The sequence below is a fragment of the Callithrix jacchus genome, chromosome 13 (assembly GCF_049354715.1).
Source record: "Callithrix jacchus isolate 240 chromosome 13, calJac240_pri, whole genome shotgun sequence".
Taxonomy (NCBI): Eukaryota; Metazoa; Chordata; class Mammalia; order Primates; family Cebidae; genus Callithrix; species Callithrix jacchus.
In genome coordinates, this window is record NC_133514.1 from 11,973,421 (window position 1) to 11,997,069 (window position 23,649).

Consider the following 23,649-nt stretch of genomic DNA (forward strand, 5'->3'; position numbering starts at 1 on the left):
TCTGGCTGTCCTCGGTTGAGAATAGACTAGAGTGAACCAAGCACAGGTGCAATGAATGGTTAAGAAACTATGGCTGAATTCCAGGTAAGAGATAATGATGGTTCAGACCAAGTGATAGCAGAGGAAGTCCTGGGTCATGATTCGATTCTAGATGTATTTTGAAGAAAGAGCCAAAAGGATTTCCTGACAGATTTGATGCAGGGTTTGAGAGAGGGTTATGGTTGCCTCAAAGATTACTGGCTTAAGTGGAGAACAGTGTAGAAGGAGCAGATTTCTGGGAAAAGATCACGGGGTTGTAGTCAGGCTAGTGATGAGTCAAAATACCTAGTAGAGTAAGTCTTTTTACCTTGTACTTCTTCCAAATTTTCTTTGCTATTCTTGGCCTATTACTATTCAGCTTTAATATCGGCTTGGCAAATTCCATAAAATATCCTTTAAAATATTTAAATTACACTGAACTTACACATGAATTTGAAAATATTTTGCTATATTAGTAATTTTTTTGGACAAACAAGTTTATTTGTAAATTTAGTCAACATACATAATTGACCTAAACACTTCAATAGAAAAATAAATTTTAAAACCACTTGGACGACCATCTCTAGAAAAGTGATTTTCCCAGGACAGTAAGCAGATGTAACCTAACCCAACACCATCTTAATTGGCAGAGGTTCAGTGGATGAGAACCTTGTACTCCACCCCCACACCAGGTTTTTATAATACAAATGCCACAAGAAAGAGAAATTCAGTACTGTTTTCTCTTAGCAGAGGAGAAGAACTCAACCTAGTTGTGGGACCAACCACAACTCAATGAAAAGCCGCACTAACTAGTTCAGATTATTAAGTAACAGGTGATGCTAATATGAATAACTCATATTTTATTCTAGAGCCTTTATAAATAAAATCCCCTAGTTAGTGTTTGCATTTTCAGCTAGAGGGTTAGTTAGCATGTGGTAGAATAAGGACTTATTCAAGGCCTAAGTGCGCATAGCATTTTACTACTATGAAACCATAACACAGCTCTCCATTTATTCAAGTCTTCTTGGATGTCCTTCAATGACATGTTATAATTTTCTCCACAAAGATCTTAAACATTTGGCTGGGAGTGGTGCCTCACGCTTGTAATCTTAGCATCCTGATCTCTCACCTGAGGTGGGGAGTTCAAGACCAGCCTAGCCAACATAGTGAAACCCCATCTCTACTAAAAATAAAAAATTAGCTAGGTGTGGTGGTGTGCACCTGTAGTCTCCACTACTCAGGATGCTGAGGCAGGAGACCCCTTGAACTCAGGAGGCAGAGGTTGCAGTGAGCCAAGATTGTACCACTGCACTCCAGCCTGACTGACAGAATGAGACTCCACAGGAAAAAAAAAAATCTTGAATGTTTGTATTACACATAGTTCTATATACTCATGATTTGTGGTGCTGTTATAAATACTGTTTTTTCTACTATACTTTTTTTATTGCTTAGTGCTGGTGTATAAAAACACCCTGATTTTATTATGCCTTCCATACAGCCAGCAAGTGTAGAAAATTCTCTTAATAGTTCCAATGGTTTGACTCCAGCTTCTCATTGACTTCCTATAAGAAAGTTATATTTTGTACAAATGATTTTATATCTCCCTCTCTAATTCTTATTCTCCTGCCTTTATTACATTGTATTGCATTGGCCTAGAACCTTCCATACAATGCTGAATAATGACAATGCTGGGGATCCCTGTCTCATATTAATAATACTGAGAAGGATCCAACAAATATGAGATTGACTGTAGGTTTTTGGAAGATATCCTTTATCACGTTGAGAAAGTCTTCTTCCATTCTTAGTTCGAAAAGCTTTTTATCATGCATGAGTGTTGAATATTAACAGTGCATGCTTTCTTCTGAGATGATCATATGGTCTCCCTCCTTTAATCTCTTAAGGTAGTGTATTATATCAATAGATTTTTCTAAACCATCTTTCAGTAAGGTTTACCTACTCATAATGCATTTTAACACCGAACTACCTGTGCTATTTTATTTCAGGTTTTGTCATTTATGTTCGTAAAGAAGATTTATAATTTTATTTTCTTGTACTGTCCTTGTCCAGAATTGGTATCAAGATTATACTGGCCTCAGAAAATGAACCGACTAGCCTTTCTTCTTTATTGTCTCCCGTATGTATGTGACACTGCATTAGAAAAAAAATTATTTGTTCCTTGAAGTTACAATAAAATTTCCTGAAGTCCCTAGGCTTTGGAGAGAAGGAAGACAGGGATTAGGGGATGCTTTGAATCACTGTCATTTATTCCTATTTTTATTTCTCTTTCTGTTTTGAAGGTTGTCATTGCAGAACAAACCTGATCCTCTTTATCATCTTTTCATTTTCTATTTCTGTTCTTACTGTTCTCCTGTTTTGCAGTTTACTTTTTAGTCTGTTTGTTTACTACCTTCTTGATATGAATTATTAGCTTATTTATTTTCAAGTGTTCTTTTTTTTTTTTGAGACGGAGTTTCGCTCTTGTTACCTAGGCTGGAGTGCAATGGCGCAATCTCGGCTCACTGCAACCTCCGCCTCCTGGGTTCAGGCAATTCTCCTGCCTCAGCCTCCCAAGTAGCTGGGATTACAGGCATGTGCCACCGTGCCCAGCTGATTTTTTGTATTTTTTTTTTAGTAGAGACGGGGTTTTACCATGTTGACCAGGATGGTCTTGATCTCTTGACCTCATGATCCACCCGCCTCAGCCTCCCAAAGTGCTGGGATTACAGGCGTGAGCCACCGCGCCCGGCTCAAGTGTTCTTTCCTAATACATGTATTTAAGGCTACACATTAACCTCTAAGGTTTGCTCTAGATACATCTCAGGTATAGACATGTAGTACTTTCATTGAGATTCTCTTCTAATGTAATGTCCATTTCATTTCTTTCTTAACCCATAAATTACTTATAAAGTATGCACTTCTGTTTTCAAACATACGGCCTGTTATACTATCTTTTCAATTTTATTTCCAATTTTATTGCACTGTTTTAGAGAATGTGGTCTTAATTATTTTGAAATTTGTTCAGACTTATTTTGTCACCTACAACCTGGTGAATTTTTGTAAATATTCATGTGTACTTAAAAAGTATAAAATTTCTCTCTCTTTCTTAGGTACAGGATTTTACAGACATTTATATACAAGCTCATCAATTTGTTATTTAAATCATCTATATATGTTTAATTTTTTGGCAAATTGAGCCATCTGATTCTTAGAAATTTAATTAAAATTTCCTCCTATGATTGTGAATTTTCCAATTTCTCTTTAAGTTCTGTCTCTTTTAGAACTGTTCTTTTAAACAGTTTAGGCTATGCTATTAGCATATACGAGTCTATTATTGTTTATCTTATTGGTATTATTCCTTTTATTGTTTAGTATTTTAATGCTATTAAAACCTTTTGTTCTTAATTTTTTTCTAATATTAAGATCCCCACATTACCTTTTTTTGTATATAGTTACCATGCATATCTTTTTCCAGTCTTCATTTTTAATGTTTCCATGTGTCTTTATTTTAGGCCCATTTTTAAAATATATATAAGCAGTATATAACAGGATTTTAGCTCATAGCCAATTTTATAATGTCTTCCTTTAATTAGTCATATTAATATATTTACTCTGGCTATCTATTTAAACTTCTTTCCATAACTTCATTTTGTGTTTTCTACCTATCATCCTCCTCCTTTTATTTCTTTCCCCTTGTTTTCTATCTTGTTAGTCCTTTCCGACTGCTCTTGACCCTTGGCCAATTTGGAGGCAAAAAGAAAAAAAAAATTTGTTCTTCTAGTGTTTACCCTTACAACTGTTACACGCCCACTTCGCTATCATGTTTTCCTAACCAAGTCTGAAGTTAGTTTTTCTAACCTTCTCCCAAACTCAAGACCCCTCAACACTGAACAATCTCTATCTCATTACCACAGTATAAAGATTCGTTTTTTTTTATTTTCTTCTAACACACGCAAATGGTTATTTTTTACAATTGCTTCAGTAATCTACATTTTAATAATTTTTAACTCATTACTGTTTCTTATACTTCATGTCTTTCCTTTATATTAATGCTTCATCTTACTCAAGTATATCTTTTAAAAGGTTTTATAGTAACTGTCTATGAGTTATAAATCTCTTAAGTCTTTTTATACCTGAAATATTCCTTCTGGTCTATACTATTGAATGAAAGTTTAGCTGGGTATAAATTTCATCGATACTTTGAAGATGTTACTCCATTGTCTTCTCATGATCATTGGCACTCATAGTCTGCTATCAGTCTGATAGTAATTTCTCTGTAGGCAATGTCTTTTCTTTCTGTAGTTATTAATATTTTTTCACTATTCTTAATATTCTGGGGTTTAATTATTATAAATCTAGATATTAATTTTTATTTATCTTGATTAGGACTTAAAATATATTTTGATATAATTCACATATTCATTTATAAAAAGTCTTCAGCTATTATATTCTCAAATATTGCTTCTCCACTATTCTTGCCATTCTATTTCTCTGGAACTTCTTTTACATGTCAGTTGGGACATCTCAACTTATCGTTTGTGTCATTTAACTGCTGATTAATTGATAGACACATTCTTCTTTTCCCTGCTCTGGTTGCATCAGAACTATTCACTAGAACTATGAACTAAGTCCCTCATCAACTGGGTTCAATCCAAGAGTTCCATGTATGAAATTATTTCAATAGCTTTTTTTTATTCCAAGTTTTATATTTAGTTCTTTTGCTTTATTTTGCCTATTTTTTGTCATACTTTCTTGTTATTTCTTCATCAACCTCTTTGAATATCCTCAACACATATTTTAAAATGTTTTTCGGTTTTAAAAAATTAACTTCATGAGTGAATTTATATTTTATTTCTTCACATTGTTGCTTCCCTTCTTCGCATGACTCATATTCTCAGAATTTGAGTTTATGGGGTCATTTTCACCATGTGAAAATTTTCATTTTCATTCATGTGTTGTACACACATGAATGTGTCACCTTGGGCAGAAGGCAAGAGGCAAGAAGCACTTTCAAGTTGTACGGACATGAAGGTGATGATTACGTAATTAGAGTTCACAGGGTTCGCTGCTGCAGCAGTGGCTATAGCAAGAAACAGGTAAACCCTAGAGGATCTGGCCTGGAGCATAAAAGGTATCTTTTACAGAATATATCTAAATTGTTCCTTACAAAATATTTTATCCTAAGGTGATACTGATGAGAGCGGTCTGAAAACTAGCCTTTGGAAGTCAAAAATGCAATGAATTTATCTATCACTACCACCATCACCTCCCCTAGGAACTTCTGAAGGACATCTACATTCTGTAGAAATAAAGTTTTAAATTGAGGAAAAAAAGTACTCAAACTTACATCATGATTCAAGCACCTAAGAGACTTAAAGAACATATCAAAATTACAGCTGTTATCAGTGTATCAGATTTACATTTTTGACACAGTCATTACAAAATCATTACTTGATAAGAATTTTCCAAAAGTCCTACTGGATTGTTTTTATTTAGAATTACCTTAACATTCCTGAATTTTTACTCACAATTTTAATCTGTCATTTACTCATGAATATCTGTGTCTATGAGACTTTTTACTGTGAGAATTATTTTAGTTTCCCTTAAGATTTGTGATCTCTTATGAAATCTTCAGAAAGAACTTTAAAGAAAGTTCAAATTTTCATAAAGCCTTTTCCCAAAACACATTGACACTGCAAATTTTGACCTGACTGGTAGAGATCTGTGATTGTGACTGTTAAAATGTGATTTTCTACAAATAACTGACAGGCTGACCACTACAGCTTGGGCACTGTTGAAAGGCAGTCTTCCAGATCTGACATGTCCTATGGGTTCACTATACAAGTTGGCTAGGGCAAGTTCTACTAACTAGTAGACCCCATTCTCACACTCTACTCCCTGTTAACTAGAATACCCCACTCTCCACCTCTGCCTACTAAGGGTACCACTGAATAACAAACCCTCCAACAACAGATGGGGTAGAAAGAGCAGTCTGTCTTGTCAGAGTAGAAACCAACAGGGACGCTGGGCTCCCATTAGAACATGTGCAGTCACCGCATGTTCCTTCAGCGTCTTATCCAAATGCTCCCTTTCTTCCAGCTCTTTCCCCCGCTTTTAGACTTCACTCAGAACACAGCCACGTACACAAAAATCTCCAGGACAGATCCTAGAAAGTTAGGCTGGATAGTAGGAGTGGCACAGCCATTCTGCCCTGAGGCTGTGTACCTTCCCCAGACCCTTCACAGTTGTTGACAGTTCAAGGTAACAAACTAGTTTTGTCTGTTTTAGATTGCTATAAATTACACACGTTACACTTTCCTTTTTACACTTGCTCTGTCACCCAGCCTGGAGTGCACTGGCACAATCTTGGATCACTGCAACCTCTGCCTCCCAGGTTCAAGCAATTCTCCTGCCTCAGCCTCCCAAGTAGCTGGGATTACAGGTGCCTGCCATCAGGCCTGGCTAATTTTGTATTTTAGTAGAGAGGAGGTTTCACCATATTAGCCAGAATGGTCTCAAACTCCTGAAATCAAGCAATCTGCATGCCTCGGCCTCCCAATGTGCTGGGATTACAGGTGTGAGCCACAGCACCCAGCCCTTTTTACATTTTTAAAGCAGTCTTTTTCTATGTAGTTCAAACCACATATCATCCTTCTGAAAATGACTCTTAAATCAAGACCTCAAACACCTAACCAACCACCTGAGAAAGCTTAGGAAAGGCAGGCATTTCCAACTCTTGGTGGGGATCTGCATCTGGAAGGCTCCCTGATACCTGAAATTCAATGTAGCTGACACCAAGGTGACTACCAAGCCAGTATCTTCTGTCTCTGTTTTCCCTGCATCACCATTTTCCTAGATCCTTCAAAGAAAAGCTGGAGTCCCCTCTGTGCTTCCCTCTTCTTCATCTCAAACGAAATACTTTCCAGCCTCTCAAATTCTCTGGCCTTTCCTTTCCCAGCTGGAGAGTGACAGGAGCCTCCTCCAAGTCCGCCTGCCTCAGCTCCCTCACTGCAGTCTTTCTCATCCCTTCCAGTCTGTTTCCACCTCATGCACTTTCAAACCTGTCATTTTCCTCCTTTACAACCACAAATAAGGCTGGGCATGGTGGCTCACACCTGTATTCCCAGCACCTTCAGAGGCTGAGGTGGGTGGATCACCTGAGGTCAGGAGTTTGAGACCAGCCTGACCAGTGTGGCAAAACCCCATCTCTATGAAAATACAAAAATTAGCCAGGTGTGGTGGCACATGCCTGTAATCCCAGCTACTTGGGAGGTAGAGGCAGGAGAACTGCTTGAACTCAGGAGGTGGAGGTTGCAGTGAGCCGAAATTGTGTCATTGTACTCCAGCCTGAGCAACAAGAGCAAAACTCTATCTCAATTTAAACAACAACAGCAGCAAAACAAACAAACAAACAAAAAACACACACACACACAAACAAAAACACCACACACACAAATAGGTAATAAAATATTTTGACCCTATGTTTTACACTTTGAAGAAACAGTTCTTATGAAATATTTGTAATGGGTAAATATTAATTTTCAGAAGTTTCTAACAGCATTATTTATAAAGATAAAAAATGTCAAACCTAAATATTCCATATTAGAGAATACATTTAATAAATGATGCTCCACCCACAGTGTTTTATACATCCATTGTTCTAACATTATTTAGTGGCAAGGAAAAGTGTTCTAAATACAACATTAAGAAGAAAAAAAGCAGGTCCAGGTGCAACACATCACATCTGTAATCCCAGTACTTTGGGAGGCTGAGTGGGAGGACCACTTGAGTCCAGGAGTTCAAGATCAGCCTGAGCAACATAGGGAGACCCCATTTCTCAAAAAATTAAAATTAGCCAGGTGTGGTGGCACACGCCTGTAGTCCCTGCTCCTCAAGAGGCTAAAGTGGGAGGTTTGCTTGAACCCAGGCAGTGAAGGCTGCAGTGGGCCATGATTGTGCCACTACACTCCAGCCTGAGTAACAGAGTGAGACCTTGTCAGAAGAGAAAAGAGAGAAGAGAAACGAGAGACGAGAGACGAGAGACGAGAGATGAGAAATGAACAGAGACATGGAGGAGGAGGAAGAGGAACAGAAAAAGGAGGAAAAGGAAGAAGGAGGAGGAAGAAAGAAGAATGTAAAAGTACATAAGAACTTATTTATATTTGATTTAATGTATAAACACTGAAAGATGAAACCATGGAAAATAAGCAAAATGTCAACAGTGGTTATTCTTATTGACTAAAATTACAGGAGATTTTTATTTTCTTCTTTGGCTCTTCAGTATAATCCAAATTCTATACATATGTATTCCAGCGGTCAAAAGAGTTTTTAAAAAATGTTTACTTAGACTGATAATCTGAAAGAAAACAATAAAATATCAAAAATATGTTTTCATATATTTTTCAAATTTTCCTTAATGAACATGCATCACTTTTATAACCAACCAAATGGGGGCAGTTGTTGAAGTTCTAACGCCCATACCCCGCTCTCAGCCAAGCTGAACCTTTGTCCTACTGCCTCCCTCCTGATCACGTGCATACCTCACTTCCTACACCCCTGTCTCCACCTGAGGAAACACGGCCCATCCACCCAGCACCATTTCAGAACCATCTCCCTTAAGTCTTTCCAGAACGCCAATCAGATCCAAAGCTCTCTACTTGAAACCCCAAAGTATGTCCAAGCCTCCTTAACCGAGGCATGTACATAGTTACCCTATGGAATGACTGTTGGCTTCCCTTAAACCCCTTCTCTGCAGTGAACTCTGAACATGGGGCCCACCTCCCTGGAGACTGTATTCTGTCACCTCACACAGCATGCACCTTGCACATGTGAGGTTCCTCAGGTGGGAAACATCTGCTGAATTAAACTGTAACTCTTTGAAATTTCAACAGAGCATATTTATTGATGTAATGTAGTTCACAATGGAGGGATTCCTAAAAATAAGAATGCCAGTTTATGGAGAACTCAACCCATCCACTGAGGCTTCAAAAGTGCAAATTCAATGATGATATGGGGTGGGGGGGATGTAGAGTTAAACACAGAAAGGAAAATAGCTCCCATTTCACCTCTCCCTTTCCTCTTCCAAATTCCTAGATTATAGACAGATTCAGAAGTGTTGAATGGGGCACATTTCAATCAGACTTACGTGCTGAAACACTTAGTACCTGTGTGGCCTCGGGCAAGCTCTCTGTCCTCTCTAACCCTTTTTCCCTCATCTATAAACTAGGAGTAAAGAGAACATTATTCACAGTCATTGAGGGGATTTCATCTATGAGGTACTCAGAGTTCGTGTCCATTCTCTTCTCTCAGGCTCCCTGCCTGCGCCACCTCTGCCCTCCCCACATAGGCATGTACACCCTCTAAACCCCCTCTCAGTCCACCCGAGGTTGGAGCTGCTCCTCCGGTCACCCCGATCTCTGAGAATCACAGCATGCTGTGGTACAGCCTCAGAGCTGGCCCCCCAGCCCTCAGATGAAACGCACCGTACTGCAGCCTCAAAGCAGCCTCTCTGGACTCTGCCTACAGAATTCTGGAGCCAGCATCTCCATTGCTCAAGCATAGAACTCTCTGGTTATCACCCAACTCAGATGACCCCTTCTCTAACTGCTACTTCTGAACCCACAGCTTTGCAAAAGCTTAATGCTTCTTCACATACTGGCCTTCTCACCATCTCCTGCTCAGTATCACCACCCAGGTCTTTGTCACCGGAAACCTGCAAAGAATACTAGTCTCAACCAAGGACAGGTGAGGGCACGTCTCTGGCCTTAATTTGTCATCTAAAAAATGAGTAGAACTTAATTATTTCTAACATCCCAGTTGGTCATAGAATGATCCAATGGCTCTGTGGGATGAAATAAGAGAATCAAAACCCTTTTTCCTGTTTTTCTTCTCCTCAATTTAACTGTGACATTACAATTGTGATCAGTGGGTAAATAAAATTTTCCCTACAAACAGCCAATAACAGGGCATCCTTTTCTGGGAAAGAGTATGAAGAAAAAGGAAGTTAAGGGAAAGGAATAAAGGAGTTTCTATTCACCAAATGCCTGCTGTGAGCTACACAGGGGTGTCTATGTACACGTGGAATCCCATGATAACCCTACAAGGAAGACACTACTAGCGCCCAGTGAATGATGAGAAAACAGAGATTCAGAGAGGTCAGGTCACTTGCCCAAAGGCAGAACCAAGACAGACTCTGGATTCCAATGCAGGAAGGCCTGGAATTCAAAGCCGACATCCTTTCTGCTACACTTCCTTGGACACAACTTAAGAAGCTGGTCTCTGTGGACCACTATGGATGCCTGCAAGCAAGCTGAATCAAGACCCTCCCTGTGCCGACACAGGGTTTGAAGGATGGTGCGGTGGTATTGGATTATTCGTTACAGAGATTAAGTGGCGCCTGATAAATGACATGCAATTCATGGGAATCTTGGGGAGGAAACATAATTTTATGGAGCACTCTATTGGAGCTGCATTTTCTGTAGTGGCCATTTACTGGATATCCATAAAGTACACAGAGAGTCAGGGGCACAGACACAGCACACCACGTGCAGCACATTTCCAAGGTGCTCCTCTCCATGGCTCCTGGCCTCTGCAAAGGCAGAAGGGTGACACCAGGATGAGAGCTCTGACCAGGGCAACAAACGGACCCTCAACCCCGGCTACAGTTGGACAGTTGTGAGTCCTTGATCAGAAGGTAGAAGAACCTATGCAGAGACCAGAAATATCCTGAGTTCAACCCTAGAAAGGCAGCTCAGTAGGCCTCAGTGGACAAGAGACAGCCAGGCCCTGGCCACGGACACACATTCCCAGGCAACAAGTTCGTGGCCTGGAGTAAGTCTCTTCTGGTCAGCTATCCAGCAAAGAGGAGAGCAGGAGAGAGGGGGATTCGAAGACAGATTTCAGCTCTATGATGCTAGGAACAAGGAAGGCGAACATGTGGCAAAAATGTAAACATTTCAATGTATCTTCTATGCTCTTTATTTTTCTGAAAACCTATATCATGTTAAATAATTCACCAAGACACCTCCTTATCCCTACTCTTGATTGAAAACTACAAAATGTGAAAATACCTTCGGCTAATAAAAGAAGCCATATAGCAATTGGACTCTGATTGATGTTTTCGGTATTTGATGGTAACTAATTACCTTCTGTCCACATCATTCCTAATGCTGCTTTAATTTGATTAATTTTTCTTTTCAGCCCTTCCCTAATTTAAAACATGCTCATATGCACATATACACTCCACTGTACCTCTGCAGTGTGATTAATGCAGCGCCAGGTTCTTTATACACATTGCTGTATTTCAGCCTTGACCCTGGGAATATTCTCTGAAGAGTACAAGGTCTGTATTTACCAAGAGGGGTCAAGAATCAGAATTCCAAGGTTGGAAGGGACCTTCCTTGTCATCTAGCTTCAATGCGCTGCAAATATTCACAACCCCTTTCATATCACAGCAAACAGCTGTTCGGTCAAAGCTCAAATTACCCTCTGCCTCTTGAAGTAGCCTGCTCCCTTCTACAGATCTAATGACAGCTAGAAAGCTACTCCTAACATTAAATCAATCCCCTGGGATGTTCCTTCCTTCACTCTAATCCTCTCCCTTGAGGTCACAGGGGACAAATTTAGCCTCTCTTCCTCGTTACAATCGGCCAACACTCTGACCTCTTGAAGATAACTCTGATAACTCCATGGACCTCGTCTTCACCAAGCAGAACCCAAGCTCCTTCATCTGCTCCTCACTGGACACATTTTGGGATACACTCACTATCTGCTCTCCTTAAAATGTGCCCCACTGTGTCTGTATCTCTGAAGGATAGTGGAGCCACAACTATTCCAGACTGGTGAGCCATGGATCTCTAGAAAGAATGATCTCTGCATGTGGAAGCCCAGGCTTCTCAAAACCAGCTCTCTGGACCAGCACAGTTCTCCCAGCTGGACATGGTGATGACAAAGGATTAAACAGCCAGTAGCGTCACAGTCCAAGAGAACCAAACTCCTCCTGAGGATGCAAGTTCAAGGCTAAGATCAGGCAGGCTGAGAATGAGCTGTAGGGCTTTAACAGGACTTGACAAATACGCTCACCAGCTGGCCTGGGGCAAAGAAAGCCTTAAGAAAAAAAAAAAAAAAAAAAAATATATATATATATATATAGCATCCAGTTTGCCAAAGAGGCATCCTTTAGTAATTTTCTATTTCCTAGATGTGTCTGTTCATGGGCACTGCCTTTTCTAAGGTTTTTGCAATTTGCTTTTCCCTACTAGAGTGGGTAAGAGATCTATGGAATTTCAATGAAGCAGTAACACCTACAACATTGCAGGTGTTAACACAGTAGAATGATCTCAGTTCCAGTTCAATCCTAAAAGAAAAAGTAGGACAAATGGATGTGGGAAAGAGGTCCCAGATGAAGACATTTTCATGAAAGGTCCCCAAAGCAATCTGCAGCCACAATGGGACTCTCTTCTTAGCATACCTGAGAAGCAGTAAAGCATCAGCAGATCAGCAGTAAAGCATCAGCAGATCAGCAGATCTTCCTGGATTCCAGAAGGAATGGCAGAGCTGGGAGGGCTATTAGTGAAAAGTCAAGCCTTTCTTTCGTCTCCCACATTCAAAACTAAGGCCAAGGCAAGACAACTGGCTTGAGATCCTCAGTATTTTCATCATATGTGACCCTGTCACCTGGTCAGATACCTGCTATAGAAATGTGGTGAAGGAAACACTAGAAGCGGTGGTTCTCTGCCACTAGCTTAGCCTAATCTCATGTCAGCAGCTATGAGATCCGGGGCTATGAAATAACTTGAGTGGCATCCTGAACTCTTCCTGAGTTACTATGGAGTGAACCTGAGGAATTTCACACTTTCTGCTTTTCCTATGGCATGCCACACAGTCATTGACAGCTTATTTCTTTCTAGCATAGATAGAATACTTCCTTTGTCACTTTCCTATCTCCCAACCGTTTTCCTCCCTTGGAAATCTCTTCCTTTCAGCATGGCTTGGCACCCGGTAGATGGTCGGTAAACACAAGCTCCCTTCACCTAGCACCTGCACCCTGCGTCCCTCCTCTATGAGGCCCCTGAGTATCGCTCAACCAACAAGTACCCAGAAAACTAGGCTGATGAGACACATACACCAAAAGAAGAGCTGTCACCATAAAGAGCATTGGCCCATCAACAGCTAAAGTCCACAGAAATTTCCAGAAGTTCCCTTGAGACTTCCTCTTTAAGTCCCTCTCTATGGCTTTTTGCTCCTCTGTTCAAACCTAAACTTTAAAAATTACTTCTTACTCAACTCTGGGCAAATTAAATAAATGACTACAAAGAATTTTTCCCACTTCTATCACCAATGTGAAGAATATGATTCATCTAACAAGTATTTATATTCAGGGCTTATATTTGAGACTAGGCCCTGGTAATCCAAGACTAGTCCCTATCATCAAAAAGTTTAGCGCACAGGCAGAGACAGGTAATCCATTCAATCTCTAATTATAATGCAATGTGACAAACCTTATCCTGTGAACAAAGGCACAAAGAAGGGATGAGGGGGAAGGACTGAGGAAAGTCACTGAGACTTGAAGGAAGAGGAGGATCTCAATTCAATATATGGGAGAGTATGGAGTGGTTACAGTAAAGGATGAGACAACAAGGCCTCAACACAGGTTGGGTGAGAAGTAGTATGTATGTATGTATGTATGTATGTATGTATGTATGTATGTATTTTTGAGATGGAGTCCTACTCTGTGGCCCGGGCTGGAGAGCAATGGTATAATCTCAGCTCACTGCAACCTCCACCTCCTGGGTTCAAGTGATTCTCCTGCCTCAGCCTCCTGAGTAGCTGGGATTACAGGCATATGCCACCATGCCCAGCTAATTTTTATATTTTTAGTAGAGAGAGGGTTTTGCCATGTTGGCCAGACTGGAGTCTTGAACTCCTGACCTCAGGTGATCCATCTGTCTCAGCCTCCCAAAGTACTGGGATTACAGGCATGAGCCACCATGCCTGACCCTAGTAGTAGTATTCATTTAAAACAGGCTAGTAGCGTAGATTGAAATTAGGTTCTACAGGACCTTAAATGTCAGACTGAGGAGTGCACGAATCTTTCTAGTGACCAAGATTTCCCCAGCAAAGGAATGATATGGTCATAGCTATATCTTATGGAGCGTCTCTCTCTGATGGGGAGGTAATAAAATCTCTTAGAAATAAGGTGGTGATGGATTAGTAGAGGGACTCTCAGGTCTGTCCACTGGACCCCATGCAGAAGACTAGCACCTGGTCCTGCCCCCATCTCTAACTCATTAAAGAGTGTGTCCTCTCTGCCCTTGAGAAAAGGGAACACAGATAATTTTTGTTTGGTCTTTTTTTTTTTTTCTGGTAATAGTTGAGGCTGTGGTTTAAATAGGAAAATCAAGATCTTTTGTGGAAAAGGAAAATAGAGCTGTTTATTAGGGAAGGGTATGAATAGGCATGTGGGCTGTAGCAAGAGACTCCAACCTGGTTTCTTCAAATCTTGTCTCATGCCCTCATGCTACTCTTCACACTGAGGCTGAAGCAATCATTCTAAAACACAAAGATGATCCTATCTTTCCATAGTTCTTAATGCCCTTCGGGAAAAGTGTAATTTTCTTAATCTGGTTTATAGCTAAGTAGGTGAATGGTGACACCAGATAACCTCAAGAAGAATTGGTTTGGTGGGAGAAGGAAGCTACTATCTGTTGAGGGCCTAGTTATGATGTGCTCATCACCACCCTATAAAACATACACATTCTATATTATTTAGAACCACCTTGCAAAAGAGATACAATTATCTCCACTGAACAAATGATGATCCTAGGATGGGGACTATAGCTATTTGCCCTGGACCTAGAACTAACGAGGGGCAGAGCTAAGATTTGAACCCAGGTGTGAATCCAAGCCACACTGTCACCATGGACCCAGAGAAGGAAAGCCCATTTGTTCTAAACGGAATTGGGAGTAGGGAAATGAAACAGGGGTGGTCTTTGGGCAAGATGCGCCTTCATGTTTTACACTCAGCTTTCTCCCCACCCGACACATGTTGTGCCATGGTCTTGATTTGACCCCTGCCTTTTACCTCCAGATTCGGCATCCATCTCAAATACACCCTGATAATTTTTCATCAAATTTATGGTCATTATTTTCTCAAATACATTTTCTTTCCCATTATCTATCTGGGCTTCTCGTGACACTCCAATTGCACATACATTACACCACCTGGCATTGTCTCAGAATCACTGAGGATGTGTTCATTCTGTAAAAATAGTTATTCTCTATGTGCTACAGTTTGGATAACTTCTATTGACCTGTCTTCAGATTTACTGACTGAAACCCAAATTTGGCTGATAACCAATATCTGACATTCTATCCCAGTGGTCTGTGGAGGTAAAGAGTTAAAAGATACATGCAAATGTTTATTTACTTCATCGATACATTTTTAGTCTTATTTCAAGCACTGATTTCATATTCTAACATTACAATGTTCCTTTGACCTGTGCTCAATTCCAAGTATACCAGAAGTACAATCTGAAGTGCTTCTCAGCTTCAACTCTCATAAAATGACCCATTTTGCATGAGATCCAATGCACACTTTCAACATGATTCTGAGTGCTTTAATTCAAACCATTCTATTTAAAAATGCAAGTAATATGGACCTATAAGTAAAGCAGTAATAATACCTAAATGCGCTCTAGGAAGGATTTGTATCTCTTTTTAGATAGTGGCACTTTTTATAAATTTTCTTTTTAACTGACAAGATTTTATGTATATATAGTGTACAATGTGATGTCTCGATATATGCACACATTGTGGAATGAGTAAATTACGCTAAGTAACACACCTGTCACCTCACACACTTATGACTGTTTTGTGGTGAGAACATTTAAAATCTCTCTCTGCAATTTTCAAGTATACAACATATTATTATTAACTATAGTCACCAAGATCTCCAGAACTTACTCTTTGATTCTAGTTGAAACTTTGTACCCTTTGACCAACATCTCCCAATCCCTGGTAACCATCAATCTACTCTCTGCTTTGATGAGTTTGACTGTTTGAAATTCCACATGAGTGAGATTATGCCCTATTTGTTTTTTTATGCCTAGCTTATTTCATTTAGCAGAATGTTTTCCAGGTTGATCCATGTTGTTGCAAATGAAGGAAATCCTGGATTTCCTTCTTTTTAAAGACTGAATGGTATTACATTGTGTATATAGCACAGGGTTTAATCTGTGCATGCACTGATGGACACTCTATCTTGGCCTTTGTAAATAGTGACTCAATGAATGTGGGAGTATGAATATCTCTTTGAGATAGTGATTTCATTGCCTTTAGATATGAAGAAGTAGAATTGTTGAATTATATAATAGTCCTGTTTGCCAATTGTTTGACAAACCTCCATACTGTTTTCCATAATGGCTGTACCAATTTACAACCCCACCAAGAGCGGGAATCCTCACCAACACTTGTCATCTTTTGACTTTTTGATAATAGCCAAGCTAATGTGTCATTTAAAAGGGCTATTTAAGTTCTTAAAACAGAGGGATAGAAAACCTTACAAAGCTAAGAAAATATGGCATTTGAGAAAGGTCTACAAGGGCCTTATTTATTTATTTTTTTATTAAAAGCAGTTATGTTCAAGCCAAAAGTTCTGAACTAGGAGGTGACAGCTTCCTAAGTGGTATTCCTGCTGCATCTCTAGCCAACCTAAATATGCTATCTTCAACAGAACAGTTAAAATTACTTTGAAAAAAAAGTCACATCACACCTCTGCCTTAACTCCTCTAGATTTCCTATAGCATGCAAAATAAATGTCAAAGTCCCCACCATTAACCACGAGTTACCCATGAATTGCCCTTCATGACCTTAGTCTCTGACCTCAGCTGCTCTCCCTCTGCCTCCCTTGCTGATTACATGCCAGTCACAGAGGCCTCAGCCAAGCCACTCCTGCCCCAGGGCCTTGGCACTTGCATTCCTTCTGCCTGGGACACTTTCTCCATAAATCTCTGCAAGACAACCTCACGCCTCTCTCAGGTCTGTTTCATGCATGCCTTCCCTGACTACATTAATTTAAATTACAACCCCTCAACCATAGCCTAGCATTTCCTATTCTCCTCCCCTGCTTTACTTTAATCAACAGCACTTATCGCAATCTGACATGCCGTGTGCTTAAGATATTTATAAAATTTTCTGTCCCACACTACTGGAGTGTAAGCTCCTTGAGAGGAGAGACTTTTTGTCTCCTGTTGCAATAAACCATCTGATGAATATGTGAATAAATCATCTCAGTGCCAGACCATTAACTAGTTCTGCCATTAACTAGTAGCCTGACCCAGGGGAAGTCAATGTCTCTGAGCCTCAGTTTTCTCATCTCAGAGTTAACTGTAAAGAACAAACGAATAGATATCTATATAATAATATGGAGTTACTACGGAAATGGAAAAGCTAGGTGGTACTGGTGAAAGTGTTTAACAGCCTCTTCATTGCAAGGTAGATTAAAAACATCTTACATAAGAGAAAAAATGGGGACAAAAACTTCAATAGAGTTACCAACACCTTCACGGCAACTGAAAAGCTATTTATCATTCAGTTGGTATAGATGTCTGGTCATTTGTTACGTGTCACTGCAGACCTAGGTAGCGGCACCAGGATTAAAGCATACACTGGCTATTTGCTTGGGAAGGCGGCTCTTACTTTCTGTACATGGGAAAGTAGAGCCACACACAGACTCTATGCCACTGGGCTTTCCCTGTAGTGTGGCCGCCCCACTGTGTATGTGTACCGCAGAACTGTCAACATGAGGCCTGGCCAAAGACCTGCCAGGCACAAGTTATTCAACCAAGAGCTAGGAACTGGGATAGGGTTCTGGGGCTCATCTGTCCTCAGGTAGCTGTCACTTCCTGCTTGTAGTGTCATCACATTTCCAAAATTACCCAGATGACCCTCCCAGTCCTCCTCACTTAATGTCCTTGTAAGATGAATCAAAACTCTTCCATGCTTCCCAACATGAGTATCACTGCCACCCTGACAAAGGTCATATGCTGAGGAAACAGAACCCTGGTGGAAGAAAGGGTAATAAGAATGTCACCAAGCACTGAATCCATATGAGGGTGCTGGAAGCTAGATGGACGCAGGCTCCCACTAGAAACAGCTCCATCCTGACCTGACAAGTGGCAGAATTATGGAGATTAGGAAACTGGAAAACGGCCATCACATAAAAAGATGACTGAGATACACAGGACTGTATAGGGGTTTTTAGGAGAGAATAGACATATGGCAAAAATAAAATAAAATTTCTTTTCCTACGAAAGAACAGTGCTGATTCACCCTGAGTAGGCTCAGTTCTGGAATACCACATCTGAGGATGTGTTCACTCAGCTTATGCTAAGCATATTTTTGAAAGATCGTTTTGAGTCTGTTCATGGTAATGTCTACCACGATGTATCACTGATTATTTCCGTATTATCATGAACCTTGGAATCCCAGCTGAAATCTGGAAGGATATAGGGTGGGACCTACATCAGAAAGACATCCATCTACAGACACCACTGTTACTCCTGAGATCAGGGGCTCAGCCAGGAAACTTGGTCTTGGTCAACTCTAATTGTTTGTCGAAGTCTGGGACACGGATGACATAGGAAGATGAAGAGTGTTTTTCCTAATAACACCTAGTGGTTATGAACACCTAACAACACATTGATCATGGGTTTCTAAGACTCTGTACATAAGAACTTAGGGAAAGCCCATAGATTCCTGCATCATTGTTCACACTATTTGGGCCTAAGGTGTCCCAAGCTAAACGTCTCTTTCTCCAATGCGGTTCAACCATTCAACTGAATCCCACTTCCTAGGCTTCCGGTAGTAATATTCCCAATTACTCCTGGAAAAATAGAACTAGCACTGTTTGATTTTGATTGCCCACCAGGAAAAAAAAAACAACCCCTCTAGATTGTACTGGACCTAACAACTTTCATTCATGGGAATTATTTTATTTTTATTTACCTTATTCATATATAACATTATTCCAAAAAAAAGTTAGCGATCACTTAAAAAATACATACATGAGATATGTATGAGATTAAAAAAGAAGTGGGTCAGTAAATATCTCCTCTTCTTGAATCCCCAAAAATATGGCAGCGATAACCATGGGTAGTTTTACCTAAACTGCCCATGAAAACTGGAAATATGGAAACTGCACTCTGGTAAGTGTCTTCTGCTACCCTCAAATTCACTCACGGTATTAAGCAGAGATGCGAAAAAGCACTACAGGTGAAATGGCCAAGCAGTTAACCTTGCCAGTGGGCGGCACCCCTGAATAGGCTTTGTAATTTCTTGACTATCTCCATTTCTACCATTTCAACATTTTGAAGGCATTCTACATCTAGAAGCAAGACCTCCTCCAACACAGGCCCTCTCTGGAGTTGCTTTTTTAATCCTGAGCTACTGAGGGTTGGGACTCAAACCTGCACAGCAGCATGTCCCCTGGTCACAAGATCTGGGGAAAGAACAAGAGAGATCACTGTTTCATGGAGAGAGCTCTGCCTGAGAATCTACCTTCTGCCACCTGACAGTGTGCCTGCTTCTTGCTTTACTCAAATCTGTTGCAGCAATCTGTCTACTGTGACTCTATTTTCAAGTATTCATCCAGCTGGTTATAAATTTCAATAATCTGGTTAAATGCCCAAGTGAAAATGGTCCCTCAGTCACATTAAGGAGATTTCTATCACTTGTTAAATGGCTTTTGACTTAAACAACTATCCATACATATGCTTTCACTTGGGAATATACATTTAAAGCCACGCTTAGAGACACGGGACAAAATGGTAGATATGGAAAACCACCATTTATCCTGCTTTCCTCAGCAACTGGATCTCACAGTAACCAAATAGTTGATAAGGAGAAGTCTCTATTTATAGAAATATTGCAGCTCACGAATTTTAAAAATGCTACAATTAAAATAGGTTGCAGCTTCTGAGATAATAACGAATTGAGGCAATGATCAGTAAGGGGCTGCTAACTTCACCAAAAGAAAAGGTGCCTGCAGGTGGCTCACACGTGTAATCCCAGCACTTTGGGAGGCAGGTGGATCACCTGAGGTCAAAGTTCAACACCAGCCTGGCCAACATGGTGAAACCCCTTCTCTATTAAAAATACAAAAATTAGCTGGGTGTGGTGGTACATGCCTGTAACCCCAGCTACTCAGGAGGCTGAGGCAGAAGAATCACTTGAACCTGGGAAGCAGAGGTTGCAGTGAGCCAAGATCATGCCACTACACTCCAGCCTGGGTGACAGAGTGAGACTCTGTCTCAGTAATAATAATAATAATAATAATAATGAAGGAACTGGGTATTCAGTGCCTCCTGAATCACACACCACCACTTATGGATGCTGATCAGGCCTCTGACTCTCAGTTTGTAGAAAATACAAGAAGACAGATGAACATGATCGTTCAGTCCAGACTGAAGGAAACAGTACAGCTGAATTATTTACTTTATTCAACAAATAAACAGCAAGGGAAAGAGAGAAAGAGAGAAAAAAAGGAGTGAACTCACAGATGAAAAGAAACTAAATACTTATATCAACCAATTGCAATGCATAGGCGATCTGGCTCATGATTCACAGAAACAATTTTAAAAAACATTTATGAGGCAACGGGGAAATGGACTCACTGGAGATTTGATGATATTTAAAAAGTATTATTTCAGGTATGATTAAAAATATCCATCTTATCTTTTAGAGATATATACCAAAATATTAATGGATGAGTTGGTAGGGTAGCTGAGATTTGCTTTAAATATACTAGGATAGAGGAGGGGGAATGAGTAGGGATGTAGACAAGGCACATTTAGCCGTAACTGAGACCTGTGGAAGCTGAGTGAGCAAGGCTTCAGGATACTAAGCTCTCTGGTTTTACGTATTTGAAATATTTCACAATCGCAAAGTAAAAAACAAATACCTTTTAAAACTCAACTGAGATAAATGATATTGACAGGAAATCTACAAGATACCTGGTCCATTGCTTGTTTTACATACAACGCAACTAAGTTCTGGGTTAAACCAGAGCTACCAGACAAGCACGCTGGCACCTGCAGGGATGTGAGGGCCAAATCGCCCCTTGCTGGGAGAGGGTCAGGAACCCAAAGAGAAAAGCAGAGTAACAAACAGCCATGACACTCGCATGCCACTCACTCCAAGGGTACCATCAGCAGTGCTGCTGAATGCCTTGTAGTACATAGTGTCCTCCTTCTAAGTACCCTTGAAAGAAATTTCTTTCTGGTTCTAGAATTCAAAATTCTTGTGATTCCCCCAAGCGTGTACATTTTTAGAATCAGTAAGTCAAACTTAAATCCATCACCACTTCACACCCATTAGGACAGCTATAATTTTTAGAAATAAATAAATAACAAGGGTTGGCAAGGATGTGGAGAAATTGGAACCCTTGTGCTTCGCTGGTGGGAACGTAAAAGTATAGCCGTTGTGGAAAATGATATGGCAGCTCCTCAAAAAATTAAACATGGAATTACCATATGCTCTAGCAATTCCATCTCTGGGTGTACACCCAAAATAATGGAAAGCAGGGACTTTAAGAGAGATTTGTACACTCAGGTTCATCGCAGCCTTATCCACAATGGCCAAAAGGTGGAAGCAACTCCAGTACTGATTGACAGGTGAACGGATAAACCAAATGTGGCCTATAGATACAATGGAATAGGAAGGAAATTTTCATACACAGTACAAGATGAACTTTGAAGACATTATGCTAAGTAGAATAAGCCAATTGCAAAAGGGTAAATACTGTACGATTCTACCTGTAGGAGGTCCCTAGAACAGTCAAATTTAGAGACACATAAAGTAGAACAGGGGTTCCCAGGGGCTGGGGGAAGGAGGAATAGACAGTGTTTAGTGGATATGGAGCTTCCCTTTGGGAAGATAAAATAACTCTGGAGATAGATGGTGGTGATGGCCGCTCAACAATGTGAAAGTACTTAACACCCCTGAACCACAGGTTACAACGATACATTTTATATGATGTATATGTTACCATAATTTTTAAAAAATGAAGTCCATCATGCAACCAACTGATTTTTCTTCATGTTGTTGCTAGGAAACATAGAGCCAAATTTATGATCAAGTTTTATAAATTATGTAAGACTGTGACACACATTCTTTGTTTATTTCATTTCACTTTCTTTTCCTTTAGCCTAATATTTACCCAATTCTAATGCATGTTAGTTGGCTGTGTCTTGCATATATTTTAATGTTCCTTTAATCCATTTTATAACAAGGCCCAAGATGGCTGGGGAGAATGAGAACAAGAAACAGAACATTATGTTTTATGTTACCTGCATTTGATCCTTGATTGCTCCATATTTTTCTTAAAAATGCTAGTGGGTTAAACTGAATAATGAGTAACATTTTTAGTTTTAGTTGTTCTCCATGCCTATGTTTCTCTTCTTAAAAAAGTTAACAGAGAAGCAATAGAAGATAACTGGTTGTTTCTTCTGCACACCCTGTTGAATGTAATTCCTCTGTAGAAATTTAAGAAATGTCCACCACAATTAGAAACTAAATCTCTCTCTCTCATTGTCAAAACTTAAAGGAAAAAAGGTCAGTCAAGTGCATGGTCGCTGTACACAACTGCAAACAGTGGAAAAAATTAGCTACATCTGATCGGCTTTATAGTGGAGGCCAAAAGAGAAATGCAGTATTTTCTGAGAGCTCTGTATTGACATGGAAGCAAGCAACCCATCTCACATGGACCCATGGTCAGAGTGAGCCTGACAGAGAGTTTAATAACAGGGGCTTCTCCGTACCCAGCCGATATTAGGTGAGTTCTCCACTAATGCTGTATGTTATCCTTCAAAATCCCCGAGTTACAGGACTTGCCTGGAGTTATGAAGGAGAGGTGATGGATCCCATAGAGCCTCGCGATGCTGGTGCCACTCTCCCGGGGCCTTGATCACAGCTCACCCCAAGTGAGGAGAACAGATGATCCACCAGGGAGCACCTGTCCAGCCAGGCCTGTCAACCCCACGCCAAGGGCCTGATGCATCATTTCCTGTCACTCTGACCACAGTCCTAGGAGGCAAACAGTCTTCCCATCATGTTACAGATGAGAGATGGGGCTTAAGAAGGCAGAAGAAACTTGCCTAGAGTCAGGAAGGATGACAGGACTTCAGTAACCTCTGGGAATTCTGAATTCTTTACAGACTTCTCCATAACCTTTTTGTGGAAGGACAGCTTCACTTTCCGGTTCTTACTTACAACCCAGATGGGTAAAGTTGATGGATAAGTGATCTCTATACAAGTGAAGTGTTATTATATGTAACACTATCTAATTTACTCCATTCTACAATGGATTCTGACCCATCCTTCAACCTACAGTCCACCTTCCATGCTCTAAACATATGGACCCAACCTTCTCTGTGACTCCATACTTGTTCTTTTCTGGACCAGCCCAGGTCAACGTGGCTGCACCATCGCAGCCAATACTTCCCAAACCAGAAGATATTTTCAACACAGGGTTTCAAAGTTCTCTTTCTCCCTCTCTATATTATCTGACTTCTCTGCACTCAAGAAGAAAATGAAAGTTGAAATCATGCACAAGATACGTAAAATAAAATGCATCTT

General features: G+C 40.2%; 1 protein-coding gene across 15 annotated transcripts in view; it reads right to left on the minus strand.

Annotated features, from left to right (window-relative positions):
- Window positions 1–23,649, minus strand: part of MSRA (methionine sulfoxide reductase A) — a 509,296-nt gene that overhangs the window by 184,132 nt on the left and 301,515 nt on the right. The window lies entirely within an intron of this gene.